Source organism: Geotrypetes seraphini, chromosome 4, assembly GCF_902459505.1.
Source record: "Geotrypetes seraphini chromosome 4, aGeoSer1.1, whole genome shotgun sequence".
In the NCBI taxonomy this organism is placed as follows: Eukaryota; Metazoa; Chordata; class Amphibia; order Gymnophiona; family Dermophiidae; genus Geotrypetes; species Geotrypetes seraphini.
This window is the reverse complement of record NC_047087.1, coordinates 130092518-130113980: the sequence shown is the minus strand read 5'-3', so window position 1 is coordinate 130113980 and position 21463 is coordinate 130092518. Positions and strand designations below refer to the sequence as shown.

Below are 21463 nucleotides of genomic sequence, written 5' to 3'. Positions count from 1 at the left end.
GTTGAGTGACAACATGCTGGCACCGAATATTGCCAAAATGAAAACTATGCTTTTTCCCTCCAAAGAAGGACTCTCCCTTTCAACTCCCATCTATCTTAAATCAATCAATAAGTAGGAGGGGAAAGGATCCAAGGTACAGCGTTTTGAATGCTGTTTGTTTAGTTTTCCAAGGTCCTCCTGCAGTTTTTTGCAGTCAAGTTTTGTCATTAGCTCAGCTGGAGGAGGCTGTCTTTGGAGGGGTGCTGGGGGGGATTAGTGGGTAGGGGAGATGGAGACAGAGAGAGAGGAATCGGGGATCTCCCTGATGGCTCAGCTAATTGCAGCAGGAATCCCCAAACAAATGAGCTGGCAGGCCTCCCCAAAGCTGTGATTTCGGGTAGTCCTGCTGGCTCAGTAGTCAAGCCTTGAGATGACAAAAGAATGTATTAAAATGTTTACAAAAGGTGGTTCAAGAAAGTTTGAAAGAGAATGTACCTTGCGTAGCCTATAAAAATACTTTTGTATAACGGCACTGATCTGGCGATGGTAATTTAGTTTATTATTGAAGATCACGCCAAGAGTTTTAATTTATGTTACTATTTGCAATAGGGTTGATTTAAGATAGATGGGAGTTGAAAGGGAGAGTCCTTCTTTGGAGGGAAAAAGCATAGTTTTCATTTTGGCAATATTCGGTGCCAGCATGTTGTCACTCAACCAACTGCATTTTTTTTTTTACCTTTTGATTGCTATCATGTATGCCACTTGGATTATCTGGATCTATCAGGTGGAGTAGTTGGATATCGTCAGCATACGCATACATAGAGAGTCCAGTTGATTATCCAAGAGTCAGAAGTGATGCTAGAAAGATGTTGAATAGAAGAAGTAATAGAATAGATCCTTGGGGTATACTGTATTCGTTGGAATACGAATCAGATGATGTCTTATTAAAAGAGGAGGTGATTTGGTTTTGATCTTTGAGAGTAGATTCCCATTCTTTGAGAATAGATTCACCAATTACCACACTGCCTTATAAGGAACTTTTATTGGCCAAACTTAATTCCAAGGTTCCCATTTAACTGGGTATTATATACTGCCCACTAAATTTGCCACTCGAAGTCTGGGATAAAATTTTCTTGATTATTACTTAGCTGTTGCTTAGATATCCTGATCTGATTATTATAAGAGATTTTAATATTCATTTTGATAATCTAGGTCACTCCCATACCATATATTTTAATCAATTTTTGTCAGATTTAGATATGAAGCAGTGGATTTCTTTCCCAGCTCACAACATTGATCAGATAATTACAAAATTTTCTGCTGATTTATAACTACTCAATTATTCAGGATATAGGGCTCCTTTTACTAAGCTGTGCTAGCGGTTTTAGCACACGCTGCATTACCATGCGCACTACACGTTAATGCCTCCATAGAGCTGGCATTAGTATTTTCCACATTGCTTGGGAGGTAGCGTGTGTTAATGTTTAGCATGCGCTAAAAACGCTAGTGCAGCTTAGTAAAAGGAGCCCATAGTCTTTCATGGATGGATCATTAACTTGTTTTATTTTCATTAGTTAGTCCTCTCCTTTCTTCTTCTCAATTAAAAATGTAAGAACAGATTACTATTCGAAAATTAAAGCAAATAAATCCACAAACATTATCTCCATTATATGAAAAACTTCCAAAGGATTTCTCCCTCACTAACATTAGAGGAGCAGGTACTTCAGTCAACATATTACAAAAAGAAATTTATAACATTGCTCCACCTATTAAGCTTAATCAGATGAAGCTAAAAAGTGGTAGTTGGTTCCACTTGGGTCTTACCCTTCTAAAAAGACAATTCAATCATCTAGAGCACCATTGGCACAAATCCAAGTTACCAGATCTACTATAACAAACAAAAAAGGCAAAAGAGATTTTTTTTTCCCCAATAAGGAACTAGACAACTATGAAAACAAACCTAAATATTTATTCAACTTGTATTATTCCTTATCTAAAATGCCTTCAGCCAATTCATTAGGAGAATCTTTTAAGAATAAAATCATGTTTAGAGATTCTTTTCCCAAGACTACTACTACACATGATATTTCAGTTTTACCAGATTCTTCATTACCTTTTTCAAAGCTTGACAGCTTTGAATCTTGTTCCATGATCCATCTTTCCAAAATTATACACAACATAAATAACATATGTAAATTACATGATCCCATTCCCAAAGATTGGATAAGTATGAACAAAACATTGCTTCTTAACCATTTTTGTTAGAAATGATTGATCATAGTCTTGACCTAGGGTCATTCCCTAATATTTGGAAACATGTTTATGTCACTTCAATTCTCAAATCATCTAAATTAGAAGTTAATAATCCCCAAAATTATAGGCCAATATCTAACCTTTGTCTTCTAAATAAGATAATTGAACAGGTTGTTCTTAATTTTCAATGTTCATGGTCAAAACTAACGTAGTACATCCAAAACAAGCAGGTTTCCGTGTTAATCAAAACCCAGAAACCACAGTATATCAATTCATTAGTGAAGCCTTAGAAATTCTAGATAGTGGACATCTAGTCTTGGCAGCTTTATTATATTTATTTTAAGTATTTTTATATCACTTATAGCCTAAGTGGTTTACATTCAGGTACTCGTGCATTTTTCCTTATCTGTCCCGGTGAGCTCACATTCTATCTGTTTCCTTAGACCTAGCCTTAGCATTCAATTTAGTCAACCATTGGCCTTTACTCAATAGTCTAGCTATTTTCTATGTAGGTGCTACTGCATTAGCCTGGTTTACATCATTCCTCCAAGATAGGAACTATTCAGCTGTTACTTCCCATACAACATCCTGTATCTTTACAATACCTTGTGGAGTAACTCAGGGCTCTGCACTTTCGCCAGTTTTATTTAATATTTTTCTCACCCCCACTTTGAACCATCATAGAGGAATTTGGCATTCAAACTTATTATTACTCTGACAATATCCTTTTGATAGCAAAAATTGATCCAATTAAATTTAGATAATATTCAAAATATTTAATTGCAATAAATGTGTGGATTAACTCAAATAAATTAATCTTGAACATAAAAGTTTTTCTTGTTGGATCACAGGACATAGGACAGCTACGGTTTCCTCACTATCATTTCTTGATAAAACAATTCCGTAGGTGACACAATTTAGATACCTCAGTATCATTATAGACTAACAATTAACATTCCACGACCAAATTTCTACATTAGTGAAAAGATGTTTCTGTATGCTATCAGACATATTTTTTGCTGGAAAAAAAAATATTTCATATGATGATACATGCATTTCTCATTTCCAAAACTGATTATTGCAACATCAGCTATGCTGGAATTTCTAGATGCCTTTAGATATTGCAAACTACTGCACTTTAATTATTGGGACACACAAGAAAATGTGACCATGTGATGCCACTTTTTATTCTTTATCATTGGTTACCTGTGTCATTTAGAATTCAGTTCAAAATTTTGATGCTGACTCATAATCAATACATGCTCTACAACCTATCTACTTCAATTCTTTAACCATCCCATATACTCCATGACGATATCCTAAGGTCCCTGCAAGATAACAGATTAATTATCCCTTCTGTTAGGAGGACTAAATTTGAGTCAACTTGCTCCAAAGTGGGGTTTTTTTTTGTTACTTAGCTCCAAGTCTTTGGAATCAACTTCAAAATCACATAAGACTAGGGGCTCCCTTTATCAAGGTGCGCTACGGGGGTTAGCACATCAGATATTTCATCACGCGCTAACCCCCGCAGCACACCAAAAAACTAATGTCTCATCAATGGAGGCATTAGCGACTGGTGCGGCAGGCAGTTGAACGCGCAGTATTCCGTGCAATAACCGCCTACACAGCTTGATAAAAGGAGCCCTAGGAACCTAATTTGAAAGCTTTTAAAATTCGACTAAAACACCATATTTTTCATCTTGCATTTGGAGAAAAAATTCACCAGACAGATCACATTAATCAAATCGTGACTCCAAAGGGCTCCGTTTCTTAATACAACACATTAATTTATTATTTTTCTAATGAATGAATACTTAGAGGAGTGTATGACTAGGTCTGTCCTATAACTAATGGAGTTCTTTTCTATTTAATTTAATTATGTTTTTATTGTTAACCGCTTAGAACTGTAGTACAAATTGGTAGTATATTAAGTTTTAAAACAACATAAATAAACACTGCTCTATCCTAAAAGGACCAGGCCATCTTAGATGTGGTTTTGTATATACCTTGGCCTTAGATATCTTCATATGGGTTCTGAAAAAGAGGACAGGACAGGCAATATCTTCAAAAAGCAAATTATGTATGCTAATTTTAAGTAGCAGACTCTAAATAAATCAAAATGGCAATTCTGATAAAATGAGGAAAATGGATAAAAAAGTAAAAAGAGTATCTGTAAAAGTTAAGAGATGTCAGAGAGAAGGCTTCCAGTTCAGGTGCAGGATGCACGTAGGAGCCACTGCCCGTGGCTTTGTGCACTGCAGCACTGTGGAAGAGGGAGCCGGCCCGAAGATTACACTGCTTCGATCACACCGTGGACCGGCGATTGAAGAACACTATCTCAGGCCTGATGCACGTGCCGGCCCTGTGGACCAGCAGGACATTTCTGTGGACTGCCACCAGTCCACGGACCGGCGGTTGAAGAACACTGGTCTAGCATATGCTTTTGGATATTCTAATTGAAATCACCCATTATTATAGTGTTGCCCAGTTCTCCAGCTTTCCTAATCTCTGAAAAAATTTTTCATCTGTCTGCTCATTTTGTCCCGGGGGACAGTAGTATAACCCTACCTTTATATTTCTTCACACATGGAATTTCTATCCATAAGGGTTCCATACTGCTATCTATGTCATGCAGAATGTTTATTTTATTTGATTCAATTCTCTCTTTAACATATAGCGCAACCCCCCCCCTCTCCAATTTGATTTACTCTATCCTTGCAATATAATTTTTATCCAGGTAACACAGTGTCCCATTGATTGTCCTCCTTCCACCAGGTCTCTGAGATGCCTATTATAGCTACTTCATCATTCAGTGCTATGTACTCTAACTTTCCTATTTTATTTTTTAGGCTTCTAGCATTTGTATATAGACACTTCAAATTGTGTTTTTTCCTTGCAACTACAGGCTGCTGAGAAGACAGGGAAAATTTGAGTCTTTTTTTGTTTGTTTGTTTTTGGTAATAATTTTTATTGAGAAAGCAGTCAAATACAAACAACAAGGTCTGCCTTCCTCTTAAACCCTCCTGGCTTTCTTTCACCATTATTGGAACCTCTCTACCGGAACTCCCTTAATATCCTATTTCAATAGTATCCTCCAAGGATACCTCACACCGAACCATCCGCTCCTGGGCGACTGTCAGCTTTCCCCCACATCTCAGTTTAAAAGCTACTGTTCTGTTTTTTGAGACAGGATTGACAGAATGAACTATTGCTGATGCCACCGACCTAGATTGTTGTATGTTTTTAAAATGTCAATAAAAATGATTGAACTAAAAGCTGCTTTTTAAACGTTAGCGCCAGCAGCCTAGTTCCATCCCAGTTAAGGTGGAGTTCGTCCTTTCAGAACAAGCCTCCCCTTTCCCAGAAGGTTGCCCAGTTCCTAACAAATCTAAATCCCTCATACCTGCACCGTCTCAACCACGTATTGAGACTTTAGAGCTCTACCTGCCTGGGTCCTGCGCATGGAACTAGGAGCATTTCTGAAAATGCAATCTGGAAGATCTGGATTTGAGCTTTCTACCTAAGAGCCTAAATTTGGACTTACAGAACCTCCCTCCCACATTTTCCTGTGTCATTGGTGTCTACATGTACCAGGACAGCTGGCTCCTCCTCAGCACTATCTAAAATCCTATCTATGTGACATGTGAGGCCTGCTACCTTTGCACCAGGCAGGCAAGTGACCAGGCGATCCTAATGCCCACCAGCCACCCAGCTATCTATATGCCTAATAATTAAATCACCAATTATAACCACTGTCCTAACTTCCCTCCTGGGCAGAAGCCCCTGGAGACACATCCTCGGTGCAAGAAGATATTGCATCCCCTGGTGGGCAGGTCCTAGCTACAGGATTATTTCCTACTTCACCAGGGTGATGCTCTCCTTCTAGGAGACCTCTCTTCTCCAAGGCAGCACAGGGGCTACCAGATTGGAGGTGGGGCTTCTCTACAACATCCCTGTAAGTCTCCTCTATGTACTTCTCTGTATCCCTCAGCTCCTCCAAGTCTGCTAATCTTGCCTCAAGGAAATGTACTTGTTCTCTGAGAGCTAGGAGCTTTTTGCAGCGAGCACACATATATGATAGAGGTCTATAAAATACTGAGTGGAGTAGAAAGGGTAGATGTGAATCGCTTGTTTACTCTTTCCAAAAATACTAGGACTATGGGGCATGTGAAGAAGCTACTAAGTAGTAGATTTAAAACAAATCAGAGAAAATATTTCTTCACACAATATGTAATTAAACTCTAGAATCCACTGCTTATTCCTAAAATAAGCAGTGCAGGATAAAATCTGTTTTACTACTTGGGACTAGCTGGGTACTTGGGACCCGGGTTGGCCACTGTTAGAAACAAGATACTGGACTTGATGAACCTTAGGTCTGTGCCACTATGGCAATTCTTATGTTCTCTTTGTTTCATCTGTGCCCTTTCCCATATTCTATTGCCAGATTAAGCATTTATTCTGGAGCCCTAGAGTGAGATGAGCATGGTACATTGTACTTAAACTCAAAAATCAATACTTACAAAAATGGTGTATGGGATGACATGCCCTTGTGGGTTATCCTATATTGGCCATACTGCAAGACGTTTTAAGATTCATTATTGATAGTTGACTGCTTATGCTTATGAAATTTTGAGACTTTTTCTCCACTTTGTTAATGAAATGTTTATCGGGGTGTATAGCCCATCTCTGGTGAGTAATATTTTTGTAAATATTGATTTTTGAGTTTATTCTATTACTCTATAATTTTTTTGTGTGACACATTGTACTTAAACCCAGAAGTGAAGCCACAGTGCTTCCAATTCAGTCCTTCAATCTCCAATGTATTGTTGTTGTCAGGCCAAGCTTAGTGGTATATGCTGCTGGGGATAAGTACAGTGTTGATGTGCTAACCTCCCAGTATACCATTACCATTTCAGTTGCTGTTATGATGCTCTTTGGTGTTTATTGGGCAGTCCTCCTAATTGTAGGCAGCCACACCAACGGGTATCCCCTTGCTTTTTCCCTGGCTCATTCAGTAGTGGCTATGCCACTATCCTCTGTTTGTTACCACTTCGTCCTCAGCATCCCAAGCAGTGGCATCTCCGTCTTCCAGGTGCATCACTTTCCCCTCCTTCATTCCGTGGGGAGGGGGGGCAAGGAGCGGTTATGGGGCCACCATCTGGTGTGGGCAGCTGTCAGCTCTGCAAGACTCCTGCCCCGGAACAGAAAGTTGACAGAGGGGACAGGGAGTGAGTGCCGGCAGAGCAAATGGCTGCATGCATGTGGACTACGGCTCTGTGGCTTCTTCTTGCACCCCAGAGTGGATCGTATGCACTCCCTTGGTACACCATTGATTCCAAGCTCTATCCAAACTGTGAGATAGAAAATCTGAGTTGAGAATCAAATCCAAATCGTTTTACATGAGAGCATGCTGCACTGCCACTGAGTCACTGAGGACTGCATTGTCATGAATCAGCTGCCCGTTGTATGCACAATCTACATCAGCTGCTCTCAGTAACCTGAGAACTCTGCCTGCCACGCTTTATACAAACCTATGAGGCTGACAAAGAATGTCAGCCTGCCTGCATTTCCTTTCACTGCCACATCCCCTCTCATGCTTGGTTTTAGTGCTAGTTCATATCACACCTTATATATTTTGCTGTGCTTAATAATTATCACAATTTTTGGATGGATGAGGTTACATCACTCACTTGTGTATTAGTGTGTGAGATGTGAAAGTAATGTAAAGCGCTGTGTTCACTTGTTTTTTCTTCTAAATAATGGAATGATTATATTAGCAATTCTCCGTCTTATTCATTTTCAGTTATCCTGTAGCATATTGGACAGAGAGCAGGTGCAGCCTAGTGGTTAAAGTGTGGGACTGCAAGTCAGGTAGAAATCCTGGACCATGTTTGATCTGCTTTGTCACTAAGTCTGTGTGATGATTGGACTTATAGATTTTCTGACCCTTATGTCTAATCCCAGTTCTTCCACTGACTCTTGTAACCTTAGACAATCATATTCACTTATGTTAGTTTACCCAACTGTGTTCGAGCAATGTCTGAGATAAGCATGGCTTCTTCCTGTTAGATGCATTCTCTCATTATTGACATAATAAAAATGGGCTGCTTATCCATCTACCATAAGAACATAAGCAGTGCCTCTGCTGGGTCAGACCAGAGGTCCATCAAGCCCAGCAGTCCGCTCACACAGCGGCCCATCAGGTCCTCTATCTACATCCCTCAATCCCTTTTTCCTTCAGGAAATCATCCAATCCTCTATCTATATCCTTCAATCCCCTTTTCCTTTAGGAAATCTTCCAAGCCCCTCTTGAAACCCAATACCGTTCTCTGTCATATCACACCCTTTGGAAGCGCATTCCAGATGTCCACCACCCTTTAAGTGAAGAACTTCCTAGCATTGGTTCTGAATCTGTCCCCTTTCAGCTTTTCCAAATGCTCATTTGTTTTTGTAGTTTTCGAAAGTTTGAAGAACCTTTCCCTCTCCACTTTGTCTATGCCCTTCATGATCTTGTAAGTCTCTATCATGTCCCCTCTAAGCCTCCGCTTCTCCAGGGAAAAGAGGCCCAGTTTCTCTAATCTTTCAGCATATGAAAGGTTTTCCATACCCTTTATCAGTCGCGTCGCCCTCCTCTGAACCCTCTCGAGTATCGCCATATCCTTCTTAAGGTACGGCGACCAATATTGGACACAGTACTCCAGATGCGGGCGCACCATCGCCCGATACAACGGCAGGATAACGTCTTTCGTTCTGGTTGTAATAGCTTTCTTGATAATACCTAGCATTTTATTTGCCACCTTAGAGGCCGCTGCCCACTGTGCCGACGGCTTCATTGTTTTGTCCACCAGTACCTCTAAATCCTTCTCTAGGCTACTTTCTCCCATTTCCAGCCCTCCCATCGTATAGCTGTACATCGGGTTTCTGTTTCTTACATGCAAGACTTTACATTTCTCTACATTAAACTTCATCTGCCATTTGTTTGCCCATTCTCCCAGTTTGTTCAGGTCCCTTTGCAAATCTTCACAGTCCTCTTTATTCCTAACCCCACTAAAAAGTTTTGTGTCGTCTGCGAATTTTATAACTTTGCACTTCAGCCCTGTTTCTAGGCCATTTATGAATACATTGAATAGCAGCAGTCCGAGTACCAACCCCTGCGGAATACCACTCGTGACCCTTCTCCAGTCTGAGTAGTGGCCCTTCACTCCTACCCTTTGCTTCCTAACTGCCAACCAATTTTTGATCCATCTATGTACATCCCCTTCCACTCCATGGTTCCTTAGTTTCCTAAGTAGGCGTTCATGGGGTACCTTGTCGAAGGCTTTTTGGAAATCCAAGTATACAATTCTATGGGGGCCCCTTGCTTGTTTATTCCCTCGAAGAAGTGCAATAAGTTCATTAGGCATGATCTTCCCTTGCAGAAGCCATGTTGGCTTGTTTTCATCAGTTTATTCCTTTCTAGATGCTCATCAATGCTGTCTTTTATCAGCGCTTCCGCCATCTTCCCCGGAACCGAAGTCAGACTTACCGGTTTGTAGTTCCGCGGGTCTCCCCTCGATCCTTTCTTAAAGATTGTGTAATATTTGCTAACTTCCAATCCTCCGGGATCACCCCTGTTTTCAGGGATAGATTACAAACCTGCTGTAGTAATTCCGCTATTCCCTCTTTTAGCTCTTTCAATACCCTAGGGTGGATTCCGTCCGGGCCCGGAGATATGTCAGTTTTTAATCTATCTATCTGCTTGAGCATGTCTTCGAGGCTTACCTCCATGGATGTTAACTTTTCTGCTTGATCTCCTTTAAAGATTTTTTCAGGGTCCGGCACACTGTCCTTGTAAATACTGAAGAAAAGAACATGTTTAGTCTATCTGCCACTTCATTTTCCTCCTTCAGCACTCCCTTCCTATCTCCTTCATCCAGTGGTCCTACCTCCTCCCTTGCCATCTGCTTACCTTTAACATATCTGAAGAACGGTTTGAAATTTCTTGCTTCCCTCGCTAGACTCTCTTCGTATTCTCTTTTTGCTCTTCTAACCATGCGGTGACATTCTTTTTGATGCTTCCTGTGCTCTTTCCAGTTTTCCCCAGTTTTGTCCTTTTTCCATAACCGGAATAATTGTTTCTTGTCCCCTATCACTTTCTTCACTTCTTTAGTTATCCACGTCGGGTCTTTTCTTCGGTCCTTTTTGCATCCTTTTCTAAATATGGGGATATACAGATTTTGCACCATGCTCACCGTGTCCTTAAATAAAGACCAGGCTTGCTCCACAGTCTGTGATTTCTTTGAGCTGTTCCTTAGTTTCTTTCTTACCATTACTCTCATCACTTCGTAGTTTCCTTTCTTGAAGTTAAAAGTTGTCGCTGTGGTTCTCTTTCCCTTCGATGTTCCTAATTCGATTTTGAACTGGATCATATTGTGATCACTGTTTCCTAATGGTCCCACTACTTCCACTTCTTTGCAGGTCCTCTTAGCCCATTGAGGATTAGGTCCAGAGAGGCATTCCCTCTCATTGGTTCTCTGACAAGCTGCTCAATGAAGCAGTCCTGTATTGCCTCCAGGAATCCGGTTTCCCAAGCGCATTTTGAGTTTCCAAGACTCCAGTCTATCCTGGGATAGTTGAAGTCTCCCATAACAATGGTGTTACCGTTTTTGCATTTCCGCCTCATTTCAGCTTCCATTTCTTCATCGTTTTCTTTGGTTTGCCAAGGTGGACGATAGTACAGGCCCATCTTTATCTTAGGCCCTTTCCTTGGTATTTTACTCATACCGATCCCAGTTTGTCAGTCGTCGCTGCTGTGTCCACTCTGGTCGAGTGTATGTTATCCTTTATGTATAGGGCTATTCCTCCTCCTTTCTGGTCCTACCTATCTTTGCGATAGAGCTTGTACCCCGGCAGTACTATGTCCCATTTATTTTCTTCATTCCACCATGTTTCAGAGAACCCAATGATGTCTAGGTTCTCTTTTATAGCCATGACTTCTAATTTTCCCATTTTGTTCCTTAGGCTCCTTGCATTAGTATACCTGCAGTTTAAGTCCTGGTATTTTTTTGTCTTCTTTTCCTTTTCCTGTGCTACGTTCTTCTTATCATCCTTTTCTCATCGTGCCAACTCTTTTTTGTTGTCCATTTTGTCTTCCCCCTGTTCTACGTTCTTCTTATTGCCCTCTTGTTCCGTCAACACTTGTTGTTTGCCCGTTGTGTCTTTTCAGCATTTTTCCCACTCAGTATCTTCTCGGGATACCTTCTTCCGAATCATCAACACCTGGCCGACTGTTGGCTTTCCCCTTCTTCTTTGTTTAAAACCTTGATGTCTTTTGCTTGTGCGTGCTGTCTTTACTTTACCTTGCCTTGCCTTTGCTTGTGTGAGTGTGTTCCTTCTGTGCCTGCCTCCTCTTTATCTTCTGTGCCTGCTGCTTCTGTGCCTGCAGTATTCCAGGTGAGGGCGTACCAGGGCCCAGTGCAGCGGCATGATAACCTTCTCCAATCTGTTCGTGATCCCCTTCTTAATCATTCCTAGCATTCTATTTGCCCTTTTCACCGTCGCTGCGCATTGCGCAGACGGCTTCATTGACTTGTCGACTAGTACTCCCAAGTCTCTTTCCTGGGAGGTCTCTCCAAGTACCGCCCTGGACATCTTGTTTTTGTGTGTGAGATTTTTGTTACCGACATGCATCACCTTATACTTATCCACGTTGAACTTCATTTGCAATGTCACTGCCCATTTCTCAAGTGTGGTTATGTCGTGTTGCAGATCTTCACAATCCCCTTGCGTATTCACTACTTTGAAGAACTTCATATCGTCTGCAAATTTAATCACCTCATTCGTCGTACCAATTTCCAGATCATTTATGAATATGTTGAAAAGCACGGGGCCAAGCATCGAGCCCTATGGCACCCCGCTGATGATGTTCTTCCAGTCTGAGTATTGTCCATTTACCCCCCACTCTCTGTTTCTTAGCCAGTTTTTAATCCACGTGAGTATTTCACCCTCTATTCCATGGCTCGCAATTTTCCGAAGTAGTCGTTCATGTGGAACCTTGTCAAACGCCTTCTGAAAATCCAGATATACAATGTCAACTAGGTCACCCTTGTCTATCTGCCTGTTTACTCCCTCGAAGTACAGTAAGTTCGTCAAGCAAGATCGTCCTTTGCTGAAGCCGTGCTGGCTGGTCCTCATCAGATTGTGTCCATCAAGGTGATCAATGATGCAGTCCTTCATCAGCACCTCTACCATCTTTCCTGTTACCGAGGTCAGACTTACCGGTCTGTAGTTTCCCGGATCTCCCCTCAAACCTTTTTTGAACATAAGAACATAAGAATTGCCGCTGTTGGGTCAGACCAGTGGTCCATCATGCCCAGCAGTCCGCTCATGCGGCGGCCCTTGGTCAAAGACCAGCACCCTAACTGAGACTAGCCCTACCTGTGTACGTTCTGGTTCAGCAGGAACTTGTCTAACTTTGTCTTGAATCCCTGGAGGGTATTTTCCGCTACAAGACTCCGGAAGAGCGTTCCAGTTTTCTACCACTCTCTGAGTGAAGAAAAACTTCCTTACGTTCGTACGGAATCTATCCCTTTTCAATTCTGGAGAGTGCCCTCTCGTTCTTCCTACATTGGAGAGGGTGAACAACCTGTCCTTATCTACTTAGTCTATTCCCTTCAGTACCTTGAATGTTTCGATCATGTCCCCTCTCAATCTCTTCTGTTTGAGGGAGAAAAGGCCCAGTTTCTCTAATCTTTCACTGTACGGCAACTCCTCCAGCCCTTTAACCATCTTAGTCGCTCTTCTCTGGACCCTTTCGAGTAGTACCGTGTCCTTCTTCATGTACGGCGACCAGTGCTGGACGCAGTACTCCAGGTGAGGGCGCACCATGGCCCAATACAGCGGCATGATAACGTTCTCCGATCTGTTCGTGATCCCCTTCTTTATCATTCCTAGCATTCTGTTTGCCCTTTTCGTCACCGCCACACATTGTGTGGACAGCTTCATCGACTTGTCGATCATAACTCCCAAGTTTCTTTCCTGGGAGGTCTCTCCAAGTATCACCCCGGACATCCTGTATTCATGCATGAGATTTTTGTTACCTACATGCATCACTTTACACTTATCCACGTTGAACCTCATCTGCCATGTTGATGCCCATTCTTTGAGCCTGATTATGTCACGTTGCAGATCTTCACAATCCCCCTGTGTCTTCACTACTCTGAATAACTTTGTATCATCCACAAATTTAATCACCTCACTTGTCGTACCAATGTCTAGATCATTTATAAAGATGTTGAAGAGCATGGGGCCAAGCACTGAGCCTGTGTCATCCCGCTGGTAACGTTCTTCCAGTCTGAGTATTGTCCATTTACCCCAACTCTCTGTTTCTTATCCGCCAGCCAGTTTTTAATCCATGTGAGTATTTCACCCTCTATTCCATGGCTCGCAATTTTCCGTAGTAGTTGTTCATGTGGAACTTTGTCAAAAGCCTTCTGAAAATCCAGATATACAATGTCAACTAGGTCACCCTTGTCTATGTCTGTTTACTCCCTCAAAGAAGTGCAGTAAGTTAATCAAACACGACCTGCTTTGCTAAAACCGTGCTGACTGGTCCCCATCAGCCTGTGTCCGTCAAGGTGATCAATGGTGCGTTTCTTTATCAGCGACTTTACCATCTATTCCAGTACCGGGGTCAGACTCACCGGTTTGTAGTTTCCCAGATCTCTCCTTGAACCTTTCTTGAAGATCGGCGTAACATTTGCCACCTTTCAGTCTTCTGGAATCTTTCCCAATTTGATTGACAGATTGGCTATTAGCTGAAGCAGTTCAGCTATGGACCCTTTCAGTTCCTTGATGACCCTCGGATGGATGCCATCCGGTCCCAGGGATTTATCGCTCTTAAGTCTATCAGTATGCTTACCGTCAATCCTGTCAGCTTTTCGTCTTCATTTCCAGCATATGCTGTTTACATCTTCTTCGGTAAATACAGACGCAAAAAAATGTGTTCAGTTTGTCGGCGATTGCTTTGTCTTCCTTTAGCGCTCCCTTTATTCCATGGTCATTCAATGGTTCCACCGCTTCTTTCGCGGGTCATTTCCCCTTAATATATCAAAAGAACAGCTTGAAGATCAGGGCAGAGCAGGGCAGCATTCGTGGCGAGCAGACAGGAGACACGGGGAAGAGAAGGGCGGCATTCGGGGCGAGCATGCAGGAGACAGATCGGGGCAGAGCAGGAGAGTTGGAAAGACGTTTTCGACTGGTCCCCAGCAGTCGCTTCTTGCGTTGATTGGCCAGCCCAGTCGGATCGTGACATTTGTGTTGTGAATCACGTCCCTGCCTACTTTGCATGCGGTTCTCCTCATTTGCATGCATGGATTCAAAGTGGATTGCAGGAGAGGTTAATGAATAGGGCTGATGGGAAATCTGGTCACAAAGGGGTCAAAAACCGATCGGACCATGATCGGTTTGCTTTCTGAATCTAGCCCAAAGTCTCTTTGACTTTAATCTGGATAATTGTTGCATTTAACCTGTGAGCTGACAAAGGAAAGCAGCTGTAGTGTGTTGTAATAATTACATCAGTGACATGGCAGCTTTTCTTTAACTACATCTTCAGAGTCAGACTGGCTTGTTTTTTGTACATCATTAGTCTCCTTAATTTCGTTTTACCCATTATCGCCTCATTTCCCAGCACACATCTGTCCAAGGAAAGCACTTTGATGCTTCACTTGGTGCTGTTCTTTCTTGCATCTTTCTGCCTTTAGGCGGTTATGTGAACAATTAGATACCACGCTTAACTGTGGCTGAAGCTTAATTCCTTGCTTTCACTAATGCGGTTGTTTCTAAAATGGTTTATTATTGGAGTTTGCTAGAATGCCTTATTTGTATACCTCCCTCTCTGATATATCGGAGCTAGAAGCAAAATCATCAGCTTTAATTTATACGGTCACTCTCATTGCACTGTCCCTGCTAGGATTACTAATTACTAATTCCATGTCATTTAAACAAATTGGGAGACTGGTTTTATCCTTCTCCACTTGTACATTGTTTTATAGGAAATGTGGAAATACAGGTGCAGAAAGGGAAAATAGCATGCTGTTTCACCATGTCCATTTAGAAATCTTAGTTCTTCTTTTTAGCATTAAAATCTTGTTGGTTCTTCATTCATTGTACTGCTTTTTTAAAATCTGAACTGCAAACATAACTGGTGGTTGTCCCTAGGAGCAAAACCATATTGATACACATTTACCACTGGATTCACACAAAGTTGGGTGTGGATAACAGATCTGAATGCAAACTAATTAGCTAATTAGGTGATAATCAATTGCTGCTGTTACAAATACTTAATTAGCAGTAATTTATATGGGGATCTTCCCTATGTATTATTCTATAACATGCACGCCTAAATTTAATAGCGTGAAACTCCAAAAGGGATATGGCCATAGGGCAGGATTCACTAAACCTCCAAACTGTGCACGATCCGTTTCCTATTGCATGCTGGCCAACTGATTCAGTAAAGGCCTGCATGCAAATGGAGATGATCGTTAGCACGCCCCCTACCCACGGCCAGAGCGATCCCCGCTCATGCACACACCCTGACAGTAGTGACAGGAGAAGCAGCCTCCTGTCACTGCTGTCAGGGCTAAGCCCAGCACAGATCTCTCTTGCCTGCTCCCGGACTCTCCTGCTCTCTGCAGTGCCGTTCCCTGCAGTGCAAGCCCATAGTTTTAAAGCGGGCAAGAGAGATCTGCCTGACACCCCCACGGCTGCAATCTCTCCTGCCTGCCCTGCTCTGCTCTGCCGCGCCTCCCCCCCCAAGAGAAAAAAGCAGGAGGGATGCCAACTCCCTCCTGCCATCAAAAATGTTAAAACAGAAAAAAAAGCAGCGTGGCACGGCCCCCCCAACATGGAATGCCCGACCTAACCCCAAAGTTGGGAGCAGGAGGGGTTCTCGTTCCCTTCTGCTCCTAGGCCTCACACCCCCCCAGCCCACCCCTGGTCAGCCCTGGCGGTCGGGCCCGGCCAACCACCCCGGTACCTTTTCAATTGCTGGGAGCAGGAGGGGTGCCCGGTCCCTCTTGCTCCTTGAGGCAGGCTCCCATCTTCCCTAATTTGCACTTCCTTAGACTCCTCCCTAAGGAAGTCCTGAGGTGCCCCGGTCCCTCCATAGGGAGGAGCCTGAGGCGCCTCAGCCAATCAGTGCCTTAGGCCTCTCCCCGTGAATCATATGATGCACTGGGGTGGGGCTTAAGGCTGCTATTGGGTGACGGGTGGCCGGAGCAGCAGGAGCAGCTGCTCCCAAAAATTTGCACGGCGTAGGAGCAGGAGGAGGGTCCGGGCTGCTCCCGAAGATGTTGGGGGAGCCTTGCCCAAGGAGCAGGAGGGACCAAGCACCCCTCCTGCTTCCAACTTTGGTGTCAGGGTGGGCTGTGCTGGGTCGGTGGGGCTGTGCCAGGTCGGGGGGGGGGACCGTGCTGGTCGGGGGGAGGGGTGCCCGGTCCATCTTGCTCCTTGAGGCAGTCTCCCATCTTCCCTGATTAGCACTTCCTTAGACTCCTCCCTAAGGAAGTCCCTGATTGGCTGAGGTGCCCCGGCCTCTCCATAGGGAGGAGCCTGAGGCACCTCAGCCAATCAGTGCCTTAGGCCTCTCACCGTAAATCAGTTGATGCGCCAGGATGGGGCCTAAGGCCACAATTGGGCGACGGCGGGGCAGGAAAGTAGGAGCAGGAGGATTTTGCTCCTGCTCCCGAAGATAATTGCCAGTGCATAGGAACAGGAGGAGGGTCCAGGCTGCTCCCGAAGATGTTGGGGGAGCCTTGCCCAAGAAGCAGGAGCGACCGAGCACACTTCCTGTTCCCAACTTTGATGTCGGGATGGGCTGTGCCGGGTCGGGGGGGCTGTGCCGGGTCGGGGGGGAACGTGCCGGTTGGGGGGGGAGTGCCGCACTGCTTTTAAAAAAAATTTTAAATTCTGTTTTAACATGATGGCAGGAGGGAGTTGGTATCCCTCCTGCTTTTTTCACCGGGGGGGGGGGTAGCGCAGCAGAGCAGGGCAGGCAGGAGAGATCGTGGCCTGGGGAGGTGTCGGGCAGATCTCTCCTGCTCTCTGCCACCGTTCCCCACAGTGCAGCCCCGCTTTAAACACACGGGCTCGCACTGCAGGGAAGGCAGCAGAGAGTAGGAGCTCAGGACAGAAAACAGGGCTGGGGCGAGCAGGCAGGAGGCATGGGGAGGCAGCAGGGCTTCTATGGAGCTGAAGAGTCAAAAAGACGTTTTCGACTAGTCTCCAGCAGTCGCTTCTTGTGTTAAGCGGCCAGCTGAGTCAGATCTGAAATTTTGGGTATTGAATTGGGTCGCTGTCCAATTTGCATGCATTTCACCTCATTTGCATGCATGGATTCCAAGCGGATCTTATCTCATTAATCTGGGTTCTGTTAGGATACACAGTTGTCCGTACTGAAGCTGATGAGTCCCATTTCCCACAAATTGCAGAAGGATATCTCTTTAAGAACTTGAAACTTCTCCCCTTCTGCAGTGGAGCACAGCATCCTCCTTGGTACCAAAGTAGTCAAACTCCAGTGAAACATAAGAAAAGAGAAAGACAGGCATGGGGAGCTCCCTCGGCAATAAACATATTCTGCTCTGCTCTGCAACTTGTAAATAGAACAATAATTAATAAACATTTAACGACTAAAAAGAGAACAATAAATCACTCACATGAGTAATTCAGAGCCAATCTGCTAAGGATAGCAAGCAGGACCCTCCCAAGAGGAAAGAGAAAGGGAAACCCCCAGTGCCTGAAACACATGAGTAGAAGAGGTCCAGAGACAGAGGTTCAAGGCAGAAATCAAATGAATCAGAGCAAATCCACACAGGGAGGGTTCCCCTCTATCTCCCACTTTTTTCAACATTTATCTTGCATCACTGGGGAACCTATTGCAAAGCTTAAAAGTGAAATTCTATATCTACGTGGACATCACTATAGTTGTTCCCCTTACTAACCTGACACCTGAGATAAAAAAAAATCATTTATCTTTTATTTTAAACCAGATTGAATTGTGGATGATTGATTTTAAATTGAAACTTAACTCAAAACCAAATTCTTCCTGGTGAGCCCTAATGACAAAATTAAAGATATGTCGATACTTTTGAATGGTCAGGATTTTCCTATAGACTATTCCATAAAAATTTTGGGAGTGACATTGGAACAGCATCTCACTTTAGAAGAACATACGGTTCTGATAGAAAATGTTTCTCGGTCTTATGGAAACTCCAAACCATTAAAAATATTTTGATGCAGTATCATTTTGTCTGCTAGTTCAGTCTTCCATCTTAAGTATGCTTGACTACTTCAATATAATTTACTTGGGAACTTATTTAAAAAAAACCTTAAAAGATTTCGAATTATTAAAAATTTAGCAGTTCAGTTAATTTTTAGTTTGAAAAAATGGGAGCATATTAGTCCCTATTTTCAAAAATTACACTGGCTACCGATGGAGGCAAGAATTCTGTTTAAATTTACCTGTATCTGTTTTAAATCAATATTCGGTATGGCTCCTGTGTACCTGGTTTCTCATTTTTTCTTGGCCGTTTTAACAGGCCCACACACAGAATCTATATGTTTGCTTACCCAACAGTAAAAGCTTGTCGTTTTAAAAGATTTCTGGATAGAACTCTTGCTTTTCAGGCAGGTAAAATGAATGATTGGCTGGGCAATATTATCATGCATGCTTCATCTTACTTTATGTTTAGAAAATTAGTAAAAACGCAGTTGTTTGATCAATTTGTAACCTAAGGGTTCATTGTTTTTAATTTTTTACCTTTTTTATCTTGTATGTATTTCTGATGATTTATATTTTTTTTCACTGATTGTCTAGTACTTCTTACTGTAAACCGCCACGAATGAACTACTATGGCTTTGGCGGTGTATAAGAATAAATTATTATTATTATTATTACAAACTCCTGTTTATCCTAACAGAACCCAGATTAACGAGGTAAGAATCTAATCTGTCATTCGTACTGTAGCTCCCTACCATACAGCTAGGGAGGGACAGATGAGCCTGCCCACAGAACAGAGGACCCAAAGACAGCATCCTCTCGAGCCACCACATCCACTCTGTAGAACATTGTAAAGGTGTGCAGAGTAGCTCAAGTAGCAGCTCTGCAGATTTCATCAGACAAAACAGCCTGATAATCTACCTACCAGCCTGAGATTCTGCCCAGGAGGTTGCGACGCCTCTCATGGAATATGCCATCATGGATTCATTCGGCAATGGAAGCTTTGGAAACTGAACTGCCCTTCCTTGAGTGACTGGTCAGTATGAAAAGATGATCAGAAAGCATCAAGCGATTAGTCCTATCCAGATAGATGAGCAGGGCCCTGTGCACATTTAGCTTGCACAGAAGTTGATCCTGTTTGGCTGAACCTGTAGGCTGAAAGGTGGGCAGATGAAGTTCCTGATTAACATGGAAGGCAGAGACCACCTTTGTGTGCAACGAAATACCCGATTCCATGAAACACAGAAATGGTTCCCTGCAGAAGAGGGCCTGCAATTCTGAAATCCTTCTTTCTGAGACTATGGCAACCAAAAACAATATCTTTACCTTAAGATCTAGCAGAGTAGCCTCCGAAAGAGGCTCATAAGGAGCACGGGCCAAGACCATCAAGACCACACGGAGCTCTCAAGATAGGAATGGTCTGCCAAACAGGGGTCTAAGCCTGAGAGCCCCCACTGAAAAACCGAGACATCCAGGTGAGAAGCCAGAGACCGAAGGCTGCTCCGGGTCCAAAAGCACAAGATATCGGCTAGCTGTACTTTGAGGGATGAAATTGTAAGACCATTTTTGAGACCGGCTTGCAGGATGGCAAGGATAACCTGCACGGGAGCCCTCTACCTACTCCATGGTACACCATAAATGAAAGGTCTTCCAGATCTTAGCGTAAGCCACAACCGTCACAGGCTTCTTAGCCTTAAGGAGAATCATAACAACAACCTCCAAATGGCCTCTCCAAATCAAGGCCATGTGCTCATGAGCCATGCCATAAGACCAAAGTGTTCCAGCTTCTCCATCGGAACCAGGCCTTGACTAAGAAGCCCCAGTTGAACCGACAGCTTTAGGAGTCTGTCTCTCTGTGGATGCGCCAAGCCCACATACCAAAGTCTTCAGGGTCAGTCTGAAGCCACCACAATCACCAGACCCCAAAGGGACACTATCCTGTGGATGATCCGACTCACAATGGCCAATGGTGGAAATGCATAGAGAAACAGATCTGTGGGCCATGACTGGATTATGGTGTCTAGCCCTGTGTTTCCCCACTCAACTCTGCAATTGTAGAAGTGGGCTACTTTTGCATTCTTGGCCGTGGCCATGAGATCCACACCTGGCTTGCCCCAAGTCTGAAATATGAGGGAAAACACCTTTTGAGACAGAGACCACTCTCCGGGATCCAGAGTCTGCTGGCTGAGAAAGTCAGCTTGGATGTTCTCTACTTCCACCATGTGGACTGCAGAGAGAGCTTGTAAATGAAGTTCCACCCATTGGAATAATATTCGAGCTTCCAAATGAAGGTAAGAACTCCTGGTGCCACCCTGTCTGTTTATGTAAGTCACCGCTGTGGCATTGTCTGAAAACACCATGATTGCTTTCCCTGTCAGGAAAGACTGCAACTTTAGCAAGGCCAACCAAATGACTCTTGGTTCCAGATGATTGATGGGCCACTTGCACTCTGATGAGGATCACTTGCCCTGTTGAGGGTGACCACAGCTGAGGGCCTCCAAGCTGCTGAGGCTGGTATCAGTCATGAGGGTTATCCATGAGTCGATTCTGAGAAGCATGCCTCTCGCCAAGTTCTTCCCTTGGAACCACCAATGAAGGCTGCGCTTCACCTCTTCTATCCAGGAGATCCTCATTTGCAGGAAGTGATGTTGCAGAGACCATCTGGACAAAGAGCACATATGTGTTCTTGCCCAGGCCACCAGATCCAAAGAGGCAACCATCAAGTCTAGCACCTGCCAGATCATGGGACTCCGAATGGCCAAAATCACAAGGATCTGCATCCTGAGGAACTGGAAGAAAAACATGGCCCTGTGTCAAAACGGACTCCCAGATACCACAAGCACTGAGTCAGCTGAAGATGACTCTTTTGGAAGTTGACTATCCAGCCCAGGTCCTGTAACAGACCCATACTTGCTGGACCGAACGATTGCAATCCACTAATGAGGAGGCTCTGATCAGCCAATCGTGCAGGTAAAA

At 43.5% G+C, this 21463-nt stretch overlaps 1 protein-coding gene across 1 annotated transcript in view; it reads left to right on the top strand.

Annotated features, from left to right (window-relative positions):
- Positions 1 to 21463, top strand: part of DSCAM (DS cell adhesion molecule) — a 756178-nt gene that overhangs the window by 269127 nt on the left and 465588 nt on the right. The window lies entirely within an intron of this gene.